Source organism: Otolemur garnettii, unplaced genomic scaffold (assembly GCF_000181295.1).
Source record: "Otolemur garnettii isolate 467f Iridium unplaced genomic scaffold, OtoGar3 scaffold00049, whole genome shotgun sequence".
NCBI lineage: Eukaryota > Metazoa > Chordata > Mammalia > Primates > Galagidae > Otolemur > Otolemur garnettii.
Genome location: NW_003852444.1, coordinates 7,339,286 through 7,365,330, shown reverse-complemented (window position 1 = coordinate 7,365,330; position 26,045 = coordinate 7,339,286). Strand labels below are relative to the sequence as shown.

Sequence of the window (26,045 nt, the reverse complement as noted above, 5' to 3'; positions counted from 1 at the left end):
CACCACCCTGCTTTTTCTTAGTCTGCTTTTCTAACTTACACTGCAGCCTCCCTGCCCCTTCCTCAGTCACTGCACTAAGGCAACATACTGACGTTTTGGACAGAATTTCTCTATAATAGAAGGCAAATACTAAATTTTCACTGGGCAAAATGGCAATCCTGTTCTCCCCATTAGAAGACTGTAGGACAGTGTCCCAACTCTCCTTCCTGCTGTCTTGTTCCTTTTCTTCTAATCCACATTTCATTGAAGCCAAGGGGTCTAGATGCTGAGAAGCTTTCCTTCTCAGAGGCACGGCTTTTACTCTGTCCCCTCCCTTCCTTTATCCAATTTATGTATCTTTAGCTAGAAAAAAGTACTTATGATTGTTTAATATCAGAAATGTTTTAATGAACTGGTCCTCTGCTCACGGTGTTTTACGTGATTGGAAGTTCTTTCCCAAACCCCTCTACCTGGCAGACCTTCAGCTTCCAGGGTTTAGCTCAAGGATTTCACCCCCACTGAAGCCTGTCAAGTTACTAGTATCTTTATCTTTGAAGCACACCATGCCATGCCCATTCCATGGAAGTCTCCTCATTGACAACTCTGAATGTGCAAGTGGTATATTGATTCCATAAAATGTATCATACAAACTGGAACAGGAAATGACAGGAGCTCTCTAGAACACTATCACTAGGAACCATCACATCTTTAAACTCCTTCAATCTCTCTTCCTTCTTTCCCAATAAATAGTAGCCATTAACTCTCTTTTACAGTTACTTCCTCCTCAAAAACTAGGTTAAGATAAACTGAAACCACCTCTCCTAATGTGCATGATGCAATGGTACCTTTCAAAACTATCAAGAAAAGAGTATAATTGTGATGGATGTGTTAATCAGTTCAATGTAAGCATTTTGCTTTGCATATCGAATCAGTACACTGAACCCCATAAATGTATGAAGTACATTTAATAAAAACAAAAAAGTTTAATAAAGTTATGATTTAATAAAAACAAAAAAATTTAAAAAGTAAAAAATAAAGAAATTAAAGTGAAACCACACATTATAATTATGATACACAAATTAAGTAGTGAATAACAAAGTTATCCTGAGAGACAGATGCTAAAGACAGGCATCTAAAATAGCACCCACCCACAAACATCCACCCCCTTCACTTGCCTTTGTTTTTCCTTAGCTTGAATTATTGTAGGATGTATAATACCTTTATTTTTATTTGCTGATTTTCTATCTCTCCCCAGAGGGCAGGCCTAGAAGAACAGGAGCTGGTTCTGGCTGTCGAAATCAAACTGAAGACTGGAGGTGGGGAGCACACAGAAATGGAAAAACAACAACAACAACAACAAAACCAGGGCATCTGCAGAGCACTGGACATTACCTTAGACAGCACCTATAAGACATTATAATTCTTTTGCTTTTAAACCTAAAAGGTCCCAATTTAAGAGTAATTCATTTTTAAATTTAAGTCAACTTTCTCCATGTTGCTTATGAAATGAAGAGAATTATTAAAAGTAGTTTTCTTCTGGCTCGGCGCCTGTGGCTCAAGTGGCTAAGGCGCCAGCCACGTACACCTAAGGTGGCGGGTTCAAATCCAGCCTGGGCCTGTCAAACAACAATGATGGATGCAACCAAAAAATAGCCAGGCATTGTGGCGGGCGCCTATGGTCCCAGCTACTTGGGAGTCTGAGGCAGGAGACTTGCTTGAGCCCAGGAGTTGGAGATTGCTGTGAGCTATGATGCCACAGCACTCTACCCAGGGGGATAGCTTGAGGCTCTGTCTCAAAAAAATGAAAGAAAAAGTAGTTTTCTTCTAAGGATATAAGCCAAAAGGTCTGTTAGGCAAATATCACATTTTTATTTTATCTTTCCCCTTTATACATTGACTTAATGATGACGATTTCTTGTCTCCTGTCATTTTTCTTTTTTCAAAAATCTTCATTAATGCTTCTACAAGAGTCAAATAGCTGGAACCTTGCCTTCGATTCCTATAGGCTCTCACAAACAGGCATTATGCTTGTGATGGAATCTATTGCTAAATTAGCAACTCACTTGGGTCTTTTGAGTGGCTTCATTTAAACACTAAGGCATGATAAGAAAGCGTCCCAAGTACATGTACACACAACCTCAGGCGTACCCAACTTGGAGCATAGATGTTAATTCAATGGTGGTTTCATCTCTGATTTTCACTCAGTATATAGCAATTAATCAATTGGGGCATTTATTTAATTTTAAATGACTCAATGTCTCAAAACTGGGAACTTTCAGGCTGAAAAATGTCAATGGCATGCTGGCACCTGCAGGAGAAGTTGATATTTTAAGGGCATCTGCTTTCAACCTTCATTCACCGACTTTGAGAGCACCTACTGGGGCTGCACTGGGAATGGGAATATGAGAAATGGATTTGATCTAGCCCTCTCCCTAGAAGCTCTCGGATTTGGAGAAAAGATAGATGAGTGAGTATTGTGATTCACTATGGTAAATATGAAAAATTACACACACAGTGCTATCTGAGTACCTAAGCCCAAGTGATAATTTTCCCTCACAGGATTGAGCATGGTAGAGCATTAGGAAATTTTTTTTATCTACTCTTTGAAAATAAAAAGTATTTGAGATGTTCTAAGTGAGGAAAGGAGGCAAGAAGGGAAAGTTTAAGCAAAAGAGACCATATAAGCAGGTATGTGGAGGTGGGGTTTATAAAATACTGACAAAATGTTGTTGGAGTTTACAGTGCACAGTAACAACTGACAAGACAATGAATGGAGCTCAAAAGAAGAGGGAGGAAAAGCACTAACCTGGGAACTGTGAGGGAGAGACAGAGAGACAAGGTCATAAAGTAGTCTGGAGAAAAGGGCCATCGAGAATGAAAAAGATATTCATATTCTATCAGTGTGGTTAAAATGACATTCCCACCAACAGGTCAGCCACCAGGGTCAACAGCTCACTGAGAAAGCTTTTGTGTAGGACTTTGGTTATTGTTTGTTTGGCTTTGCTTTTCTTTTTGTTTATGTGTTTCTGAATGTTTTACATATTTCAGTTCACGTTCAGATGTTTGTTCATTATAAAAATGCAATAATTAGGAGTCAAAAGCAAGGTCTAAGACCCCAATATTTCAAACACACGCACACAAACTCCCTCTGATTTTCATTAGAAAAACAAAATTGGGCTAAAGAACTGATTTTTGGAGCACTAGTATTTTTACACAGAGTCATCTGGGGCTGCTGCAGGGCCCTGCGGGTTCTGAACCGGGGCATCAACACCTCCTGTAGACAATCCTGCCCGTATCTCAGCTCCCACCAGACCAGCTCCTCTTTAATTATTACTCATTGACTTTCTTCCTTCATTTATTAAAAAAGTAAGTTTAATAAAACAAAATAATATTTTTAAAAAGGTGCAATGGGGAAAAAAACCCCAAGGACGGTGATAAAATTATGAAACATATTTTGAATATGTAAAATGCCTTGCTTGTGATAGGTACTCAAGAAATATTTTTCAAAATATATTTTAAAATAGGAATTTCATGGGTGGCACCTGTGGCTCCTGTGCCAGCCCCATATGCCAGAGGTGGAGGGTTCAAACCCAGCCCCGGCCAAAAAATGGTAATAATAACACAAAATAAAATAGGAATTTCATAAGCATGTATTTTAAGTATTCTATACTTTATAATAGAGTCTGAAATGATATCATAATCTTATCAAGGATCAGACACGTAGCCTAACAAGTATAATTATAAACATGAGGGACACAGGGCAGAAAATCAGAAGGAATTAGAAACAAATATTAACACTGCAGAAAGAGAAAATGTTTTGAAGTCAGAAGTTTTTCACATCAGCTTTGTCACTTATTATATCTCCAAAGTGGGCAAAGTACTCAATCTCTTATACTGTCAGCATCCTTCTCCAGGAAAACTTGGACTGGTCTTATACAAGTTCACACTTGCTGGAAGATTACAATGAGATTACATAAAATGCGAGGCACGTATTAGGTCCTCCCTCCATGGTAACTCTTGTGGTCCTCAACGGAAGAGAGTGAAGGTGAAAGAATGTATATCATTCTGAATAAATATCAGAGATGATGATAATACAACCTTTTAAGATGGTTTGGATTTGGATAAGTAAATCTAGAGTGGAAAGTATAGAAGAAATAGGCGTATCAGGTGAGAAATTAATCAAAGTTTCAGGTAAGAAATTAAGAGACCAGTGTGAAGTAAATAGTTCAGGTCATCAGACAAAGGAGAAAGTATAGTATGGACAAGCAGAAGCCAGAGCAGACAGTGCTTGACATCATAATTAGTATCAGTGACTATTTAACAACCACCTACCATATACGAGATGATACCCTACATTATGAGAAAAACACACATGGGAATTTTATGTGATATTATGAACTCCACAAGATTACAGACCCATGGAGGAGACTAAGGCAATAGAGTATATGCCATATTTTTGTGAGATATAAAAACACTGCAACTAAAAGCAAAAGCTTTATGATAAAAGAAGAGAGTCTAATCTCCTTGCCAAAATCTCTTATAGAAAATTAAAAGGACACTTCCCAATTGTTGGCACCAAAAACCAAAAGAAACCTCTGTATTGATAAACTGAATTAGTTTCTTAAAGCAAGAAGTCCTGGATAAATGCCCATGTTGACTGAAACATAAGACCATACTCACTAAGCCTAGTTCAGTAAGAAAAATGTATAGGGCAGCGCCTATGGCTCAGTGAGTAGGGTGCTGGCCCAATATACCAAGGGTGGCAGGTTCAAACCTGGCCCCGGCCAAACTGCACCAAAAAGTAGCCGGGTGTGGTGGTGAGCACCTGTAGTCCCAGCTACTCGGGAGGCTGAGGCAAGAGAATCACCTAAGCCCAGAAGTTGGAGGTTGCTGTGAGCTGTGACACCACAGCACTCTCTACCAAGGGCAATTAAGTGAGACTCTGTCTCTTAAAAAAAAGAAAGAAAGAAAAATGTATAGATCTCAGCTTCAAATAAAAATGTATTTCTGTCAAGATTCTGTACACTTGTAAAATAAATGAGGTTTTTGTGTACCTTTAAAACAACTCAGTATGGCCTTAACTACTGACTTCAGGAGGCATTTCTAATAACTGATGACTTTATTTGTTTAGATGAAGTGACTCAATTAAAAATATAACTAACACACCAGCATGCAGATTTTCAAGTTCACTGCTATACCACTAAGCAAATGAAAAGAGTCTCACATTATTATGTAGTTGGGAAGAAGTAAAGAACAAATAACCCTTGGCTGATCCTGGTGTGTGGTCGTGTTTGGTGATGGGGGAGGGGGCATCTCAGAGCAGAATCAATCACCAGCTCAGAAGCAGCTCTCCGACATTTACCACAGAGGTCAAACACCTGACACGTGAGCCCCATCCAGGAAGTGAGGATTGTGAAGAAGGAACTAAATTTGTTGACTGACCTTTTACAAATGGTTAAATTTATACCAGAAAAGATGCTGATTATTGTAGGACAATTCCATGGATGGCTTTAAAGTTCCAGCCCTTCCCTCTTTCTTTATTAGCAGTTCAAGATTAGCTATAGAATGTGCTGGGAATGTTACATCCTGAGATAAAGGGGACCTGATGAGAATAGGCCATGCTCTGTTCCCCTCTCTCCTAGAACAAGATGTCCATCAGCACCTTAGCACAGAGGTTCCAGTTGTCTCTGGGTATAAAACCCAGCTGGGAGAGGTTTGGGGGGTCCCTCAGCTGCAGAGTGACATGTGGCACATGTACATGGCACTCCATGTGCCTTGGTCAGCTTTCATGAACTTTGGGGGAGAGGCTGCCATGAATTCTAGGGCTCTATTGTCCCTGATGCCATGAGCAGTATGTTTGCTTTGTTTAACTTGTGTGATGTGAGCATTTTGTCTCATCAGACTCTTGCAAGTTGATTGGTACTGGTGCATGGTATTGGTGAAGGGTTTAGAGGCCTCTGCTGAGATCTATATTGGTACACAGTGAACTTGATTCAGTAGGATTGCTTTTGACTAGGAAAACAAATCACAGAAAACCTTTACCCAGTAAAGTTCGATTATGTCTGAAAGTTTGTATCAGTTTTCTCAATTTGATTCTCAGAATTAACAAAGAACCTTCATGGAATAGCATTCTATTTAATCTTATCAATTCAATTAAATTGATAAGTGAGTTTAAAAACATTGCAGGATACAAGATCAGTATACAAATATCAGTTATATAAAAATTGATTTGCAAAATATGTATCTGTCAAGAGACTTTTATCTAAAATACATGAAGAACATTTATAATTTAATGATAATAAAAAAAACTTGATAAAACTATGAGCAATGTATCAAACACTTTATCAAACAAGCATATGAAAAATGCCAAACAGTATTACAAAAACCTTAATCTGATCTCACCACACAGCACACTCAACTGATTAAAATTTAGAGACTGCCCAGGCATTGTGGTGGGCACCTGTAGTCCCAGCTACTTGGAAAGCTGAGGCAAGAGAATCACTTAACCAGTGGTTCTCAACCTTCCTAATGCTGCAACTCTTTAATACAGTTTCTCATGTTGTGATGACCCCCAACCAGAAAATTATTTTTGTTGCCACTACTTCATAACTGTAATTTTGCTACTGTTATGAATCGTAATGTAAATATCTGATATGCAGGATGCATTTTCATTGTTACAAAGGGGTCATGACCCACAGGTTGAGAACCGCTGGACTAAGCCCAAGAGTTTGAGGTTGCTATGAACTATGATGCCACAGCACTCTACTGAGGGTGACAAAGTGAGACTCTGACACAAAAAAATAAATAAAATAAAATGAAATTTAGAGACTGACCTACCATAATTCTATAAAATTCTAGAAAATGCAAAGCCATGTATAACTACAGAAAACAAGTCAGTGGTTATTTAAATATCAAATTTGGGGATATGAGGTAGGGGATGAAAGAAAACTATAAAGATGTATACAAAACTTTGGGAGATGATGGATATATTCATTATCTTCATTATGAAGACAATGACATGAGGTTCTACAAAAATAAAAAGTTATCATTGCACAGATTAAATATGTGAACATTATGGTGCACATATGGTTTAAGAGTAGACATTAATTATGAAATGGAACAGAATCAGGAGATACTTTAGAACAGGGTGGGGTAACTTTGTCATATTGAAGCCTACATTAATTTAGCTGTAATCAAATAAGGTCCCACAGCCAAGAAAACTTAATTAGATATTCTTAAAAACGTATAGTAATTTGTAAAAATCTAACTACTATGTACTTAATAATTTCAAAAAATGAAAGCTATTTTTTTATTTTTCAAGTTAAATAAACTTTTAATGACCATACTATATCTACTTTTGGTTGAAAGGTATTTGAATATTTAGTCACAGCACTGGAGGTCCATAGTTTCAGTTGATCCTGTAGGTGAGTATCAGTCATTTGTTTTTGTTTTTTTTTTTATTGAATGGTAACTATGTACATTAGTGCACTTCTGGGGTACAGTGTGGGGTTTTCACATGCAATCTGAACTACTTCCATCAAACTGGTCAACACAGCCTTCATGTCATTTTCTCAGTTATTGTTTTAAAACGTTCACATTCTACTCTTAGAAAGATTCACTTGTACCCCTATAAGATAAACCTCAGAAGTGATCCCTCCAAACCCCCTCCCTCCACCCATTTCCCCCTCCCTTCTCCTATATCAGTCATTTGTAACCTTAAGAGTGTCTTAATTTAGGTTAGATAGGAACATGTAAATTCACAGCAGTAAGTGGTTGAAAAGCAAGAAAGCATTATCAGGCATGTTGCCAATGGTTTGGGTATTCTACTGGATTTTTCCATATATCAGATGGATCTTTTTCATCAGACAATGACTTTAAAATATCATCTGCTGAAAGCTAAACCAATTCCATCTGTACTTCTTTAGATGCCTTTATGATATCAACTAGGTGAGGTTGAAATGCTAATTTGAGTGTGATGTCATAATACTCAAAGTTGGTGAAATTTTTTCATGGTATTCTCCAATTAATAAGTCTATGACAGGAACGTATTCTTCAAATGATTCACATATATCATCCTGGTCATCAGTGACCTTTGCTAAATAGGGAAAATGTTTTGTTTTGTTTTGTATTGTTTTGCAGTTTTTAGCCAGGGCCAGGTTTGAACCTGCCACCTGCCACCTCTGGTATATGGGGCCAGCACCCTACTCCTTTGAGCCACAGGCATCACCCAGAAAATGTTCCTTTTAAAGTAGAAATTTTTTGAAAAAAAAATAGCCTTTTCAAAATGCTTAGATTTTTGCACATAGACTTAATTTTACCTTGCAAATTTATTTTTTTTTTTGAGACAGAGCCTCAAGCTGTCCCCCTGGGTAGAGTCCCGTGGCATCACAGCTCACAGCGAGCTCCAACTCCTGGGCTCAAGCAAGTCTCCTGCCTCAGCCTCCAAAGTAACTGGAACCACAGGCACCCACCACAACACCGAGCTATTTTTTGGTTGCAGCCATCATTGTTGTTTGGCAGGCCCGGGCTGGATTCAAACCTGCCACCTTAGTTAGCTGTATGTGGCTGGTGCCTTAGCCACTTGAGCCACAGGCGCCGAGCCTACTTTGCAAATATTTAAGCCATTTTGTTTGCCATGATAACACAAAGAAACACTGCTTTTTTTGCACAAAAATCTTCTTTTAATAGCCCACATTGTTGATGCTGTTCTTCATACAATTTAACTATCTGTTCTTGCAGAGATAAAAGTTTTGGATAACACCTGTCCCTGCAATAGCCAACATACTTCAGAATGATATGATACATCTACATTGAATACCTCATTGTTCAACTTTAACATGTTATGAAACTGCTGATGCCATGTTCCACTGGTATCATCTAGTTAAAAATTCTTATGACTTATGGCAAAATATCACTTAAAATAGTTACTTTAGCACAGAGATTTTGTCGATGCAAGATACCATGAAAAGAAATGAGAGAATTTGGATCTGTTAATACTTTTTATTTTATCTGTACAATAAACCCTTCATGTTTTCCTGTCATGGAAGGTGCATCACCTTTACATACACACACTAAATTTACCAAATTCAAAGTTCACGGCCTTTATCTTCAAATTTGTTGAATATATCTATTCCCTGCATTCATTTTGAAAGAGTGCTCAAAGAGAGTAACTCTTCATAGCAAATAAAATCTTCTATTAAGACCTGAATGAAATATAAAACCTACATGAAATCAGTAGTAACTATAAATTTATCCAAGATGATTAAGTAGTATATTTTTTTTCTTTGGAAGTATTGCATGAAGTTGTTCTTTTAAGTTGAAGGCTCAACAGGCTGCCAAACAGTATAATTCTTCTTGAAAGAGGCATTTGTTTGTACTTCGAAACATGAAGGGGTCTAAATATCTTACAATTTTGAGAATGCGTTCTGTCACAATTTCTACACCACTAAATGGTTTCCCTTCTTCTCAAGTTTATAAGCTGCTTTATGTGTTTCTTCAGTGGCATTATTTCCAGGTCTTATTGCTGCTTGAAAGAATGGTCTTTGCTTTTGCTTTTCATTTTTTAATTTCTGCAATACCAACTTTTGTGCCTCTCCCTCTAATTTAAAATATGTGTGATCCTTGTGAATTTTATAGTGCTCAGGAGCATTGAATTGCTTGATACTGCAGTATCACAAAGCAAGCAAATCATTCTGTCTTTAGCAGAAACAAGATAAGATTTCAATTCTCAATCTTCATTAAAAATATGTTTTCTTCCTTCAGTGTTCTCTTTATCGTTTTTTATATCATGAGCTGTTAATCAGACAGAATTAAAAAATAATGTCCAGCTGTGCAACTATTCAAAAATTCCACTCCAAAGAGAAACACAGTGCACTTCTGTAAAAAGCTGATGACAGACTACAATATTGTAACTAGTATTATGCACTACTGACACCAATCAGGCAGGGGAAATTAGAACTAAATCATGAGCATAGGAGCCATAAGGCTTACTAATGGTCTAACTGTGTTGGTCAATCTGGGAGAATTAATTTATTGAAACTTATTTAGTTCTTTGGTATTTAAAATATTCTCATTTTAAAAATAAAATTAAAAATATTAAAGTGAACAAAAATGTTAACAAAAATAAGGGGATTTGTTTCTTTTGATTGCACATAAAAACCTAGAAAGCCACATGTGATCTTAAAGTCATAGGTTCCCCACCCTTGCTCTGGTCAACAGAAATAGATTCCAAGTTTGGACCAATATTGGAATAAGCTGACAAGAATATTGTAGGTGTGAAAGATATGTTCAATGATTTCAATGAGAAGATAGAAGCACTGCAATGAGGAATTTTAGCAAGAAAAAAAAGAAATGAAACTGAAAAAGCATATGTCATGTTCCTTCAATGAAGTTAGTTAAAGATTATATACAGTAGAAAAATGGGTACAAACATGAAAATAGATCAATATAAATAATATATACTAAAATATTAAGCAATAAAGTAGTTTTTAAAAAAATGAATAGTACGTCATTGACTTGTGGGATAATACGAAACCAGTTAGTAGTCCCAAAAGTAGAGAAGAGAGAGAAGGCAGCATTATACTTCTAAAATTTGATGCAAACAACAATTTACAAAACCAAGAAACTCTTCAACTCACAAGAATGAAAAATACAAAGAAAATCTTATGTAGACACTCCGTATTCAAAGTGTTGAAAACCAAATAAAAAGAAACAAATAACAAACAACCTTAAAAGGAAGTACAACCAGGGAAAGCATTTCATTTAGTAGAGTGGAGCAACAACAAGAATTACTGCTTACTTTCCATAAAAACAACGGAAGCCAAAAGAAAGTGGAATGAATCTCACAGAAAATAATAAACTAGAATTCATATATTTCAAAAGTTTAGGGTAAATAAATATATTCTCAGGGAAAATATTCTGAAAGAATTTGATGCCAGCAAAATTCCTTTACAATAAATTCTGAATGAAGTTATTCACACCAATGGAAAATATTACGTACTCTTTTATAACATATATGGCTATATATGTATAATACATACATACTGTAATATATATATAATATGTAGTATATATCCATTTGTTATATATATAATATATATATGGAAATTAGATCCACAGGATGGAATAAAAGGCACACAAAATGGAAAATGTGCAAAAAAATATGGAATACAAACATTTTGTTATTTTTTAACTGATGATTGACTTTAGAGGAAGCACAATAAATTGACTATTTAAAGCATAATAAATATTAGACAGTATATTTAAACTCAAATATATGAATAATTGCATAAGCACAAATAGAGTAAACATATTAATTAGAAAGCAAGATTGTCAAAGTAGGTAAACAACCAAAATCTAGGTGCTATCTATAAGAGACACATTTTAAATCTACACATTTTTAACAGATTAAAAATGAAAGAATGGGAGATATTATTTCACATAAATTGTAATAAGAAGAAGGCTGGTGTAGCTATATCAGTATTAGTCAATTTAGACTTTAAGTCAGAGAGAATTAACAAATTAAAGAGGGGCATATATAATTTGAATAGTTATGTTGATCTGAAAAACATAATGGCATCAAATGGGTTTGAAAATAGCAAAATTCAAATCACTAACATAACTAAGCAATGAAATAAACCAATCCAGAATCATAATCTAAGGTTTAAAAAAAACCTCTCCAAATGACTGACATGAGTAGAAAAACACTCAGTGTGAATTAATTGACATGATATCAAAACCAGACAAGTCACTGCAAAAAATAAATACCAATATTCTGATGACCATAAATATTAAAATCATCTAAAATATTATTAAATCAAATTTTAGGCTGATAATTATAACTGCTAATAATTATAACTTGTGGTGTTTAACTCCAGAATTCAAGGTTGATTTAATAACTGAGTGTTGATGTATTTTACCACATTAACACAAGAGAATAATGGAGAAAAATCATAAGACTATCTTATCAGATACAGTAAAAGTATTTGATTTAATCTGACACTATTTTCTATTGAAATTGAGACACAATAAAATTAGAAATTGCTATAATAAAATTTTATTTTAAATGGAACTTAAAAGTTATCTAAGCATGTTCATAGTCCTTAAGGGAAGCTTCAAAAGGGAGATTCATTTGGAGTTTAGTCTTGACTAGTAGATTAAATGAGAGAAGGAAGAAACTTCAGGAAAAGTCATAGAATTGAGTGTTATCTATTTCAGAAATCAATTAGACATTGCTGAAGCATTCATGAGAAAATTTGGAAAGTAAAAAAGAAACTGCAGAGACAGAAAAGGCTAGTCTTAGATTTCTTACTTGCCATAAATAATGAAACATTTTCATTACCTGAAAGATTGAATGATGTTTATTTTTTAAGACATAGGGATCCATGAAGAAGTTTGAGCTAAAGAGGTGAATTTCTAAGAGAATGCTCACCAGGCAATATGCCAAGTAAATGAAGGTTAATGAGGCTACAGGCTGAGAGAGAGCCATTTGACACAGACCAGCAGAGACATTACAAAGACTTAAACTCTGACATTGGAAAAGATGCAAAGAAAGGAGAAAAAAATCAATATTTGGGAAATAAAACATATCAGGGATTTATGAAATTAATTGAATATGGGAGAAGAAATCTAGGATAAACAGTTTCATTAAAAAAATGCTATGATCTATCCTAATGACAGCATTCTAAGCATCTGACATAAGTTAAAAATGTGATTTAATTCTTAGAAAATCTAATTACAGTATAACCTCCCTACATTGACTGCCTCCTTCAGCTGACCTAATTTTCATAGAGTAGACATGCACCACATATACATGAGTACAGTAAGCTTAGTTCCTTATGTTGACCACCTCTAAATGTTGACTTTTGCTGTAGTGCTTTGGATGGTCAACTTACAAAAGTTCTATTGTATTTATGTTCTTTTACTATCTCTACTTTTTATACCAGTGACTAAGGCTTGGTGAAGTAAAGTAACCAAAGATAGCAAAGTTCTGTTTAGATATGTTGAAAAAGTAAAACTTAAAAAAAAATACCAAGAGAAAATTAAAATAGTAGGGACATAGAGTAACCTTCATGTATTAAAGGGTTTGCCTGTCTTATGAATTTTATCTAACTTTTACTTCACAACAACTTTAGAAGGCAGCTAATATTATTTCAATGGTTCAAGGGAGGAAAATACAAGCAAATGGAGATAAGTTGTGCAAGATCACACAATGTCAGAAGCAGGGTTTGAACCTAAGACCTGCTTAGCACTAAAGTAGACCAGTACTCTTAATCACTTATCAAAACTTTTACCTCATTAAATTAATATGAACATTGCTGAGTCCCAATCAATTCCCTACCACCAAATAGTCATCTCATTTTAAAACGTGGGGGGCAGGTGGACAAGTGGTAGCAGAGAAGCAGAGCGGGGTCAGGTACCAATAACCATTCATGGCTATTTTATCAGTTGCCATTATGTCAGAGTGTCTGGTACCATAGTCCTTTTGGAGGCCTCTAACAATCTCTGAGATATGAAAAAAAAGAGAAATGACTAGACCAAAAAAATAGAAGCAGTTGAAATTAGTGTTCAATAATGGCTATATAACAAAGTATTACATCAATTTCACAAATAGTAATATTTAACAATATTTAATATTTTAAAAAGCCACTGTATTTGAAAGCCATCTATAGATTACTTTGTCTCACTTTGCAAGAATCCGTCCATACACTTAGTGATACTCCAGAAATGAATCACTTGAAGAGAAATAATTTTCAAAAGCAAAGTTACAAATAATTCTTGCCCCACAGATGTGTGTATATGAATGGAGAAGTTTATATCTCCTGGAGAAAGAATTAGAAGTCCTTCTCCTTAGCATAAGTACCAGAGTAGATGAGGCTACTTGGCTTACAGAGCTCCTCATTTCTCCCCTGTGTGTAGTCTGGGCCCTACTCTAGGCTAGAACAGAACGGAAAATGTCAAAGGGCCCTTCACCCCCACTGCACCCCACAGATGGTGTAAAATCCCTTCCCACACAGTTCCCACACTGCTGGGAAGTGTGCAGATGGGTACCAAGGCACTGCATGGTAAAGATGAGATGTGTATTTTCTTGGTTTAGCTGGCAAAGCCTGGGTTATTAATGCCTGGTTCCATACCAGGAAAAAAAAAAAAAAGACCAGAATAATCAAACAATTGCCCAGGAAGCCATTTGGATTGAACTTAGCCTCTCCTGCAAGAACGGAAGAACTGAACTTGCCAGCTTTGATTTGCACGCCTTTCAGCTACTATTTCCAGCCAATTCAGTTCATACAACTCCAGCTTTCATTTAGGGCTGAGCTCATTGAGTAAAAAAATAAAGAAGAACTAAAAAAAAAAAAAGAAGAAGAAGAAGGAGAAGAAAAAACAAGAAAAGAAATCAAGGAAAGACTTAATTGATTATGCAGAGTGTTGCTTTGGGAAAGAGGAAAATCTTGTTAGAAGCCTGGCAAAATTACTTCATTAGGGACCTACTGACATCTTCGGAAACCACACTTTATTACATCAGGTTAGTTTAAAACATCAAGTGGCCTTGTAATTTGGTCAGGCTACCTTCATCCCATCCATTTTGTTGCCACATTCTTTGCATTCCTCACCAGGCTTTTAACAATGGAGAAAAGTTTATTGTTAAAAATTATGCTGAAAGAAAGGTAATTTATTAGGAATTAAAAACATGGAAATCAGGAGTGGCAATTCCCACCCCTCACCCTGTCCTCTAAAAGTGGACTGTCTTTTTCTGCCTAGATGATCAATGAGACCTCATTCCCCCCTGCTCCTCTCTCATACATACAGTCCCACCAATCACCTTCCATCTAGTGAGGCACTGGAAACACAAGAACATGAATGGGAGCATCAGGTCTCACGGTGGCAGGTGACAAGACATTGCTTCTTGCCCCTTCAGAGCACCCTCAAGTTCTACACAAAGAAGCAGGTTGCTTAATTTGTTTTTCTTTCCTTTTGGGGGGAGCAACTGTCTTCAACTCACTGATCTCCCTCCTTTCTAGAATTAATTAGCCTAAAAACTATCACAGAAATTTATCAGAGAAACTAAGAGATCGAAACTATTAGGTCATACCAAATAAACCCTATTTAGTTCTGTGACAAAATGTCAAATAATGGTGATTTTATTGCCACAGATTATCTTGGGTTCAGAAAACTATTTGACAAGTACCCTGAAATATATTGCTAAGATAGTAGTTTGAATTAGAAAATTATGAGGCCGCTCCCTCTCCCGCCTCCCTCTGCCTTTCTTCTCTGCTCTGTCTCTTTTCCACCTCTTCCCCCTCGCTCTTCTCTACTCTACTCTCTCCTCTTCCCCGCTCTCTCATTATCTCTCTCCCCTCTTCTCTCCTCTTTTCTCTCCTCCTTGGTGCTGCTCTGCAGCCTGCCTCTCCCTACCAATAAAGACCTTTCATATAAGCAAAAAAAAAAAAAAAGAAAGAAAGAAAGAAAGAAAATGATGAGGCCAATACTCTGTCAGATGAGTTCATTTCAGAGAAGTCAACTTGGAGAGATGTCTACAAGAAATTAACAGACGATTCCCTCCTTAATCATTTCTGTAAAAGACTTTATTAATAATTGGAATAAAAACATCAAAAGGACTCCAATTCAATGTACAGGCTACTTAAAATTGGGACAAATGTGAAATTGCATTGGTGATAGAATCAAAATTAATTATATTCTCATAGAATATAATATTCACTTGACATAATGAGCCTTTTACAATGGTAACTGTAAAAATCTTGCATTTGAATGAATTTAAATCAATAACCCAAATAAGTAATAGGAGATAACTTATTTCATAGTATTTTGGAGGACACAGTGAATGGTCTACTTGACCACAAGCTTAACATATATAAATGGTAAAGACAGGTTAAACAAAGGTAATAGAAATATTAGAACATTCTATCTTTGAGAAGCTCAAATTATTAGAAAATTCTTCCTTATACTGAGCTAGAATCGATTCACTGTAAGCTCCATTTAATTTTTCTCAGAGGGAAATGAGGTTGAGTTCCTGCAAGTCATACATAGACAATAGGATACAGAATTAACGCTGTTTATAATGTGTCTGACGTGATTATGACAGCAGGGAATAACATTCAAATAGATTAGAGACTATATTACTTTGCAGTTGCAAATTTTAACTGAATTTAAAGTAGTTGCTAACCAGATCATATTATTTCCTTAAGAACACACAATAATACATCTTTTTGATTAGAGTATTAATCCAGCAACTTCCTGTATCTTAAACATTGCACCCTTATATAATCTTCCTACCTTTATGTCCAGTGAAGTCCCTAGTCACTGGGGAAATAGTGAACGAACGAATAAATGAAATTAAAAAGACTGACCAGCCGAAACCAATCAAACAATATCATACAGTTGAGATCCTTAGAATATTAGCTATTATCTCTTGATTTTTTTTGTATAATTTTGCAGCCTTGGCTATCAGGTTTTCAAGTCTGCAGGAAATTAGATGTAAGAAAAATAAGTGTTATAGCCAAGTTATTTTTATCAGCATGAAAATGAAGGAAAATATGGGGAAATTATTTTTAACCCATACAGACATAGTTTAGAGTCTTTTAGGGAAGAGTCAAACAGCTCTCAGTAACTCAGTTTACCTTTAAGAGAGCACCCACAGACTTCACAGTTTTGATGTGCACCAAGATAACTAAGATTGTTGAGTTATATTTATGTGGCCTTATGTGATTGCTATATGGGAAAGTATGCAGAAAACCCTTAACAAGGCCACAGTTATCAAGTTTATTAGTTGAAAAAATCAGGGCATACAGGCATAAACTTGAGCTCTCTAAAATACCCCATTATGCAGAGTTACTTGCTCCCTCTGGCACACTGACAGCCTGCCTGTTTCATTACACTTCTAGAAAACCTCCCTAGCAACTCACGTCACCAGCTTCCAGAAAGGGATCTTTTCTTACGAGCGAATTCTATTTTCACCTCAATTGTCATAACACCTCAGAAGGGCAGAATGAGAATATCCTATCTAATTTATGACTATGCAAACCAAATTAACACACAAAAAGTAAATCCGGAGAAAAGTGAGCCAGTCCATTCTTCAAGGGCAGAGCATTTAATTTTTCACATAATTGTTTGTTTAAAATGAAAAAAGAAATTACAGTATGATTTCATACTAAATAATGGGTACCAGGCTGGGTGATGCAAATGTAGAGATAAACAACTCTCTTGGAAAAACAAGACCCATAATATTTGGAAGAAGAGTTTCAGAATGACTTAGAAGGTACCATATACATGGTGCTAAACTGTCTTCTTTTAAGCACACTCCCATAGTTGGACTCAATAAGCCTTAACTACTTTTCAACCCCCAAAATTGTATGATTCTGTTTTGCTCAATCCCCCCAAAATCACTGTGACAGGAACTGTTAACTTGCAGTTAACAGACTATGAAATTGAAGATTTAATAGACTGCATAAGTTACTCCAAACCACATAGCTAGTTAATCGTGACACTAGATAAAAAGTTAACCTGATTTGAGTCCTAATGAGTCCTAATTAATTATCCTATTTATTATATAATGCCTCTCATTTATGTTTCATGATAGGAAATCATTAGCTGTCCCATTCCATAGGAAGAAATCTCGTTTTGGTGGTATGTTTGCAAAGTAGCACAGTGAATGGGTGAGACTTGTTCCCCCAAATGATGTAATGTTTGGTGCTTGTCCAGTAAATTTTTTTCTGCAGTCCCTCTTGACATTTCACATACACAATTTATAAGCCAATTAACTGTTACCTCCACTTATTAGCACTTTTCACAAATAACTGCTGTTTCCAGAAGACTTGTAAAAAGTAATTTCAGCGGCTGGAACCTGCTTGCTATGTATATTTAAAGCTTATCACCTATTGTTGGTATGACACAGAGTTCCTTTATGCTAACGGTTACTCAGGATATGATCTAAGTACAAACAAGACACTGTATACATTTTCCTGAGAAGTTTAGGAAAGGGAATGACCTTAAGTTATCCTTAAGCTCCTGAACCATCAAGCAGAATTTATTTAGTTGTGTTTAGTGTACAAGACCTTATGGACATGTAAAATAAATATAACACATGACAGTCCTCTATAAAGAACTAAAACTTTAAGGTCTTCATGAGAATTTAAATGCTATTGCCTATGCTGAATATTACAAAGTGTTCTATTGAACTGGAGTCTTACAATCCATGATGATCTCTGCCTCAGTCTGAGCTCTCACTGATTATTTGACAACAATAAAAGATCTGATATTCTGTGTGAGAAAGAAAAGAAAAGCCTTACGTTGTACAGAATCTCAAACTATTTGTAAGTGCGGTTCCTTCTGAAGCCAGGTTCGTCCATTAGATGACGTATTTTCTTTAATAAAGATTTTTCTCCAGCTATAAAAACTGCATATGATAATTCCTATCCCCTGTTGATTTGTTCCTAAAAGACTGACCATTAAAGTGTTTGGACTAAGCAAAGCTGGTCTTACTAAACTACTGCAGTAAGGAAAGTCTTTCCTTGACACACCACAGGGTCTCTCCGAAGGAGTGGGACAAGGAGAATATTTACAGGGCTTTGGGGTCAGGTCACAAGTGAAATGAAGTGACTATTTTGTGGTGGGATATTGATTGGGACTCAGCAAAGTTCCTATTAGTTTAATGGGGTAAAAGTCTTGATAAGTGGACGGCCGTTTAATAAGCAAGCTGTTTACCCAGGTAAGCAATCAATTGTTGTAATAGGAGAACAATTTGCCTAGATGAGTTAATTGTTTGGATATATTAGAGGTTGGAAATTTTATGACACAACAAAGTTATGTATTGGTATAACTGTCTTATCTGCCTAGCCAAATATTTCCTAGAATAATGAGAGTAACTTGGGAGCTCTACACAGATTAATCTCGGTTTTGTCACTCAGGTTCCAGGTGACATGGACCACGCCTGGACCACCCAGGTCTCTTTATTTGGCTGGGGCTGGGTTTGAACCCACAACCTCCATCATATGGGGCCGGTGCCTTGCTCCTTTGAGCCACAGGGGCCGCCTACTACCCAGTTCTCTTACATGTTAAATGTGATTATTTGTGATTGTTGTTTGTGCTTTAAAGGATGTCTGACCACATTGTAGGGATACTCAATGAAACGAGCACACCCTCCTATTGTCGTATGTATTTATTTAATTTTATTTAAAGATACATGTGTTTTTTAACTTAATGTTGGGTCTTAAAAATCAAAGAATAGTAGTTACACAGATATGCAAAGATATCTGTGGGAGATATCGATTGGGGAGTAAAGATACTTTACTCCCCAAAGATATCGATTGGGGAGTAAAAATTTTCATTTGGAGTTTAGAAAGTTTGGACATATCATTACTCAACAATACTAAGATTCTATATAACATATTCCTTAATAATAATGATGTTATTATGAGGTATTACTTTCAGTAAAAGTACTAAAGCATAGAATCAGCCCTTCTGATGAATAGTGGGTTTAATTTTTAAAAAGCAAGAGAAGAAAATATCAATCTGATAACATAAACCTGCCCACTAGATAATAACATAACCCCCCTCAGGAAACAATATTAAGATTACTATTTATTTTGCATTTTCATGAAAATGGGTAGTATTATCATCATTTCACTGATAGTAAACCAGAATCAAACAAGTTAAGCCTGTGGCTCAACTCACCTAAGTGGTGGTAAGAACAAAATTTGGACTTGGTATATCTGATTTCTAAGCCTGTTCTCTTAGAACTGATAAGAGGAGGAAGCCTGGCTATGATCATGAAATGAGAACTTTGGCACTCTTCTGGCACCCTAGACCTTGAACTTCCTAATGACTCTTACAGTGCAGGGCCTCTTTGTTTCACAGGGCATGAGCAGACCTGTGAATCGTGGGAGGAGAAGAACTTTGTCTTGCAGGAGTCAAGGAGGCAGAATTCCAAGATGCCCCCCCCAAAATACCCCTTGCCCTAGTCATCTAAGCACCCAGGAATCTAAGTGTCCCTGAAAAGAGATTTACAGATGTGATTAAAAACCCAAATCTACCAACTCTAAAATAGGGAGATTATTTGGATGGGCCTGACCTAATTACATGAGGACATTTAATCTTGATCTTCTGGTCAGAGACAGAAGTTAGAAATTAAAGTGTGGAAGAGATTTGGTCTAAGAAAAACTCCCTTCCTGGATCTGGGCTGGAGGGACCATAGCACAAGGAACATGGAGGGTCCATAGGGAATGAGCAGCCCCCTGCGGAGAGCCACAGGGAAACAGGGACCTCCTTCCTACAACTGTAAGAAGCTGAAAATGGCTGACAGTCCGAGTTATTCTGGAAGGAGATTCTTCCTCAGAATCTCCAGAAAGAAACACAGCCCAGCCTATGTCTTAATTTCCATTTCAAGACCCTGAGCAATCAAACCACATCATATTTGATCTTCTCAACAGAACTGTGAACTGAGAAATGAGTATCCTTTTAAGCTAGAGTTTATAGTAAATTGTTACACGGTAATAGGAAAAACGGAGATGATCTAAATGCTTTTATAAAATAAGGCTGTTAACCTTTAATTATGATTTTAATGGCACTTTAAGTGAACTTGAAAACAAGTTTGCATTATTTGGAGATAGTATCATCAATTCTCTACAAACACACTGGCAAGAAAATATCAATGGTGTATAAATAAAGAGTAGGTCCATTAAATTCCCCTGATCATGATTATATTAAAAATAATATGTAAATAATACTAAAAATAATGATTATATGAAAAAAGTAAGGATTATATTAAAAATAACATGTAAATAATATTTTAGAGTGTTCCATGTACTTACCCATTCATTATGTCACTTGAGTCTTATTATAATACTGAAATAATTATTATTTTTCTCTCCTTACAGTGTGAGAAGTGAATATGCAGAGAGGACAAGCGCCTGACTCAAGACCACACACAGGAATCTGGGAGTTTGGGGGGATGTCCAGTAGACAAAGTCTTTTGACTTCTCTCAAAATCCCATTTCACTTTCAGGGCCAACTTAAAATATTTCGGGAAGTTTTGTTTCCTTTTCCTCCTCTCTTCCTATTTCAAGAAATAAAGCGATAACTAGAATGCTTTATACTTAGAATAATTGCTTTTCTTTCTACAGCAAACATTTCTATGCCTCACACGATATGGATCATTTTGAAGTTATTTTTTAAAAAGTTCAACCTGGTTTTGTAGAATTTTTGTAAAAGTTTGAATCATTTGAAAATGATTGACGCTGTATGATGAAAAAGTTGTCAATAACCAATATGAGATTTATTAAATACATCTATAAAATGGAATTCCATATAGGCTTCAAAAAGTGATTTATACTTATCCCCAGAAAAAGTTGTGAGAGATATGTATTCACATGCAAAGTTGTCAATTCCCTTTGTATGCTAAAACCAGTTTAAAAAAATATGAGCATGTACACATAACACATCACACACATGTATTATGCCAAATTTTTGACAGACGTTATCTGCAGAAAATGGGGAATTTTCTGTTCCCTTGAACACTTTTCTAAATTTTCTGCTTTTTTATGAATACTACACACTAAAGTGTATGTTTATGATTAGAGAAATGACACTCAGGTCTTTCTCATTTCACAAAATAACTCTGTTGAATCTGTCCCTCAGTCTAGTTCCATCAGGGCTCCATGATCGTTGTGGAGTATCTAAGAGTCTATACGTCCATCAGGACAGATTGTTCCCATGAAGGCAGCTGGGCACCTCAGCATCACACGCCCAACACCTTTGGCTGCAGGGACCACTGCTTACAACTCTCTCACTGTTCTTAATCACCCGTTGATGCTGATTTAAGTACCAAGAACCAATTCACATCCCCATCAGCATCCCAGAGTTCATCAGGTACATGGAGCACCAAGGCGTGGCGTGGGGAAAATGTCGTTCCTCTGACATAAGTGCTGACTCCATTTGTTCAAAAGTCCAAGTGAAGTAAGTTGAGAGGAATTTTCTTGCTTCACTTTCTACTTCACAGACCATAAAAATGCTGGACTCTTTTTAAAATGTCCAATCAAAGCAGCATGAACCTATAAGTTTCTAGCCAGGGGTAGTAAGAAAAAAATGACAGCGGGTTCTTTTAACACACTTCAGAAGTAAGCGGGTACAACCTGGGCAGGGCTTCAACTGCCCACTCTTACTGGGAGTCTGTCCTTGAGCATCCTCCACTCATAAGCCAAGGTCATTCACTCCCTGTGTTCCTGTGTGTCTGAAGAATAAAACCAGGATTTGGATAAAGCATGAGAAACCTTCACTCTGCCCTGCCTTGAACCAATGGAAGTGTAGCTTCATTTCCACAGCCCCTGATGGAAACTACAGTTGAGCCTCAGTGTCTGTGGGGATTGGTTCCAGAATTCCTGTGGACACCAAAATCCATGATGTTCAACACTCTTATATAAAATAGGTTAATATTTGCATATAACCTATCCACATCCTCTCATATACTTTAAATCATCTCTAGGTTACTTACAATAGCTGATAAAATATAAACGCTATGTAAATATTAATTGGTGTTCCACTGTGTTGTTTAGGAAGCGATGACAGTACAAGAAGTCTATACATGCTCAGTACAGATGCAGCTGTCGGTTGTTCTTTCCTACATATTTTTAATCCACAGTTGGTTAAAAGCAAAGATGTGGAGCCCACAGACAGAGAAGGTCAACAGATTCCCATTTTAGGATCAAAGAGGTGGATGATATCTGGCATGTGGTGGGGTTATCTTCAGAAAAGGGAAAAAATGTAATAGAAGTACGGAAAATCACAATATTTTAAAAGTCTGTAATAGAAAAGAAAATGGAATCCCTGATCTTAACACCCTAACAAAATCATTTTAGCTTGCCTCCCAGAGTGCTGAGAGTGTAGGCATGAGCCACCATGCCAGCTCCGAGCCTGGTCGTCTAAGTGGGTTAACATAAACTGGGCATAGAGATGGACTTCAATTCCTTGTGATGGAGTTTAATTTCTAATTACCTTCAATCCTTCACCTCACCCATACTGATTTGCTAATGCTTGGCAGTCATCTCATGATACTCACAATTTTGCCTTCTCAAAATTTAACAGCTGTAAGTCTTTCCCCAGGCCTTTCTGCAGTATATAATTTCTATTTTTATTGGCTGCATAATGTCTTTGAAGTAGATGCACTACAATTTGGCATGTCCATTATTTCTTCTCCTCTGCTCAGTTTCCAAAAATGAATATTCTTGCCTAAACAGTAGACAAAGTTATGCAGGTAGCACAGCCATATTGCTCCGCTAACATGCTTTGAACTGCTACTTCCACATGCCATCCCTGGATGGCTTTTCTTTCCTGGAGCCATTCTTGGGTTTTTTGTTTGATTTTGGTTGTTTGTTAGCCTCTTACTCTGTCATGTGAGTTAGACCACAATGGCATCACTGTAGCTCACAGCAATCCGAAATTCCTGAGTTCAAATGATCCTCCTGCCTCAGCCTCCCGAGTAGTGGGGGACTACAGGCACACACCACCACACTTAGCTAATTTTGTCTATATTTTGTAGAGACAGGGTCTTGCTCAGGCCGGTCCGTAACTCCTACCTTCAAGTGATCCTGCCTGCGCAGCCTCCCAGAGTGCTAAGAGTATAGGTGTGAGCCACTGTGCCAGCTCCAGACCTGGCCTTCTAGGTGGGTTAACATAAATGGGGCCTTGTGATGGAGTTGAACACCACACTTTGTTTAGGCCTAAGGCTGCTTAATGTTCAAGTTGTTCAGACAGAAGAGGGAGAGTCCCTAAATAGATGGAGTGGAACCAGCTCCTACCTCCTGACTCATGGGAGTAGAAATAGGTGCGGGAGACTAGTGTGTGCTGACACTGAGCAGGCATTCTCCCACCTCCCGGGTAGCGCAGTATCCTGAGAAAGGATCAGAAAGCAAGCATCCCGAAATAACTCTGGAAGCCACTCATCATTCAATTGATAGAGTTTCTGGGCCAGCATACTTGAAATGCTAGCAATTAGAGTGGCATTACTAGTGCAGTGCTGAGGAAGACAGAACTGTTTTATCTTGGGAAGTGAAGCTTTGGCTGATTCGCCCATACACAGCATTACGAAGATGGCAAACTCATGTCCTGACTTTACTTTTTTAAAAAGAAGGCCTTTTTTTAGAACAGTTTTAGATTCACAGCAAAATTCAGATACATAAGGGCTTCCATATTGTAGACTAGCTGAAAACTGATTTCTTACGTTGTCATCATTTTTTGCAGCTTAGTTAAAGGGATCCTTCTACCCATACGTTTGGGTGCTGAACACAGTCTTGGTAGGTCCTAAAGAGGGCTAGTAAGGGCTCATAAAGTGTCTTGCACAAAATTTAAGAAAGTGCCTCTTCCTTCAGGTAGACATAGCAGGTTGTGGTGAGTGTACGTGTGTCTCCCCATTCTCCCCCTGGCTTGGATACCTTCTGTGCAAAGCACAATTTGCATCATACTGGGCAATAGTCTAAGTCCTAAACTTTTAAGTTTCCTTTTAAAATTTGGACTCTGACTATTTGCTTGGCAGTCAAATATCTAATCAGAACTCAAATTAGGATCACTTGCTTCCTACCAGGACATCTCATGCCCCACCAAAAGCACTTGGCCTGTTAGCAAATTCCTTTGTCATCTACCTCAGGCACCAGAAAGCAGGTCAAGTTGCAATTCCTGAAAATCCCAGTATCTCCTGTGTCTTGAACAGGTCTCCCAGTTATGTGACCTTCTGCCATTACACATTTGTACATTTGCAGGAAGTTGAGGAAGGTATATAAAAATGCATGCCATCTCCACTAACCGAATCATTTGTAGTCATAAAACGGTCACTGTTTTGATCAAGTAAGCTTTGGATTAGGCATGGATGCCGATCTCTCTGCTGTTTCCTTTTTTTATTAGGTCATCTATAGAATTTAAAATCAGAAGTCAAGTTCTCAGAGAGTTAAGAAAATAATAATAAAGTAAGTGCTCTGGGCCATCCATCTGGTGGTTTATGTTGGTAACAGAGTCAGTCCCATGTCTCAGCAATCTAGACCTCTCCTATCTAGCACTGCAAACACCAGCCACTGTGGTTATTGATCAAAGGAAATGAGAGTAGACAGAACCAAGATGTGCTGTAAGTGAAAAACATACATTAAGTTTGGAAGACCTTTGTTCAGAACCAAAAAGAGGGTAAAACATCTCAAAAACAGTTATCTCATTCATTGAATTAGCTGTTACAAACACAGTGATGAGAAACACAGGCTTCGTGGGATTTGGACTTTCACAGGAATCCTTCGTCTATATAGCTGATATGTCAAAGAGGGCGCCGGGCAGCTCTGATGCTATAACAAGGGCAAAGATGTGACCTGGGGGTACATTACCACTTGCTGCCTGGCAATGCTCAGAGCCTCATTCTGCCATAAAATAGCCACTAGTCCCCCATGACAAGTGAACACCCGAGCTGTATCTCTTCTGAAGGGTGATGTACCACGAGTCTAAAATGCACACTGGGTTTCAAAGACAGTATGAAAAGAAAACCCAAATGTAAAGTATCTCATTTGTATTTTTATATTGCTTACATAGTGAAATCATACGACTTTGTATACATTGGATGAAGTTTGATATATTATTACAATTAATTTTATATATTTATTTTTACTTTTTCTCATGTGGATGTAGAAAAGCTAAGGTTACATACGTGGCACGCAGTATATTTATACTGGCCAGCACTTCTCTATACTAGTTTTTTCCACTTCATTCGTGCCAATAACCACACTAAATGGAGCTTTTCTCTCCAAGAAGCAGTGGGGCAAATTGACGAAGGGACTTAACCCCAGCTAGGGAACTAGAAGCTGAGTCCCTGCCCCCCAACCTTTTCTTTTTTGTTTGAAGGGTCACTTGTGCCTTGAGTGACTAGTGAACAAGATTCAAAAGCTTAGGCTGCATGATGTCATGAGGGGCAGGAGATGTTAACAGGAAAACCCGATTCCTCTGGTCCCACAGTCCTTACTGACTTCATGAAAGATCAAGAACAAATTGTGAGCTCTTGTGGAATCTCCATCTCTTCAGGTACAAATGAA

At 37.0% G+C, this 26,045-nt stretch overlaps 1 protein-coding gene and 1 non-coding gene across 3 annotated transcripts in view; one reads left to right on the top strand and one right to left on the bottom strand.

Annotated features, from left to right (window-relative positions):
* Positions 1-26,045, bottom strand: part of PTN (pleiotrophin) — a 106,668-nt gene that overhangs the window by 33,074 nt on the left and 47,549 nt on the right. The window lies entirely within an intron of this gene.
* Positions 18,180-18,255, top strand: LOC111725903. The gene has a single exon (XR_002773849.1). It is a non-coding gene; the product is annotated as a small nucleolar RNA SNORD81 (small nucleolar RNA).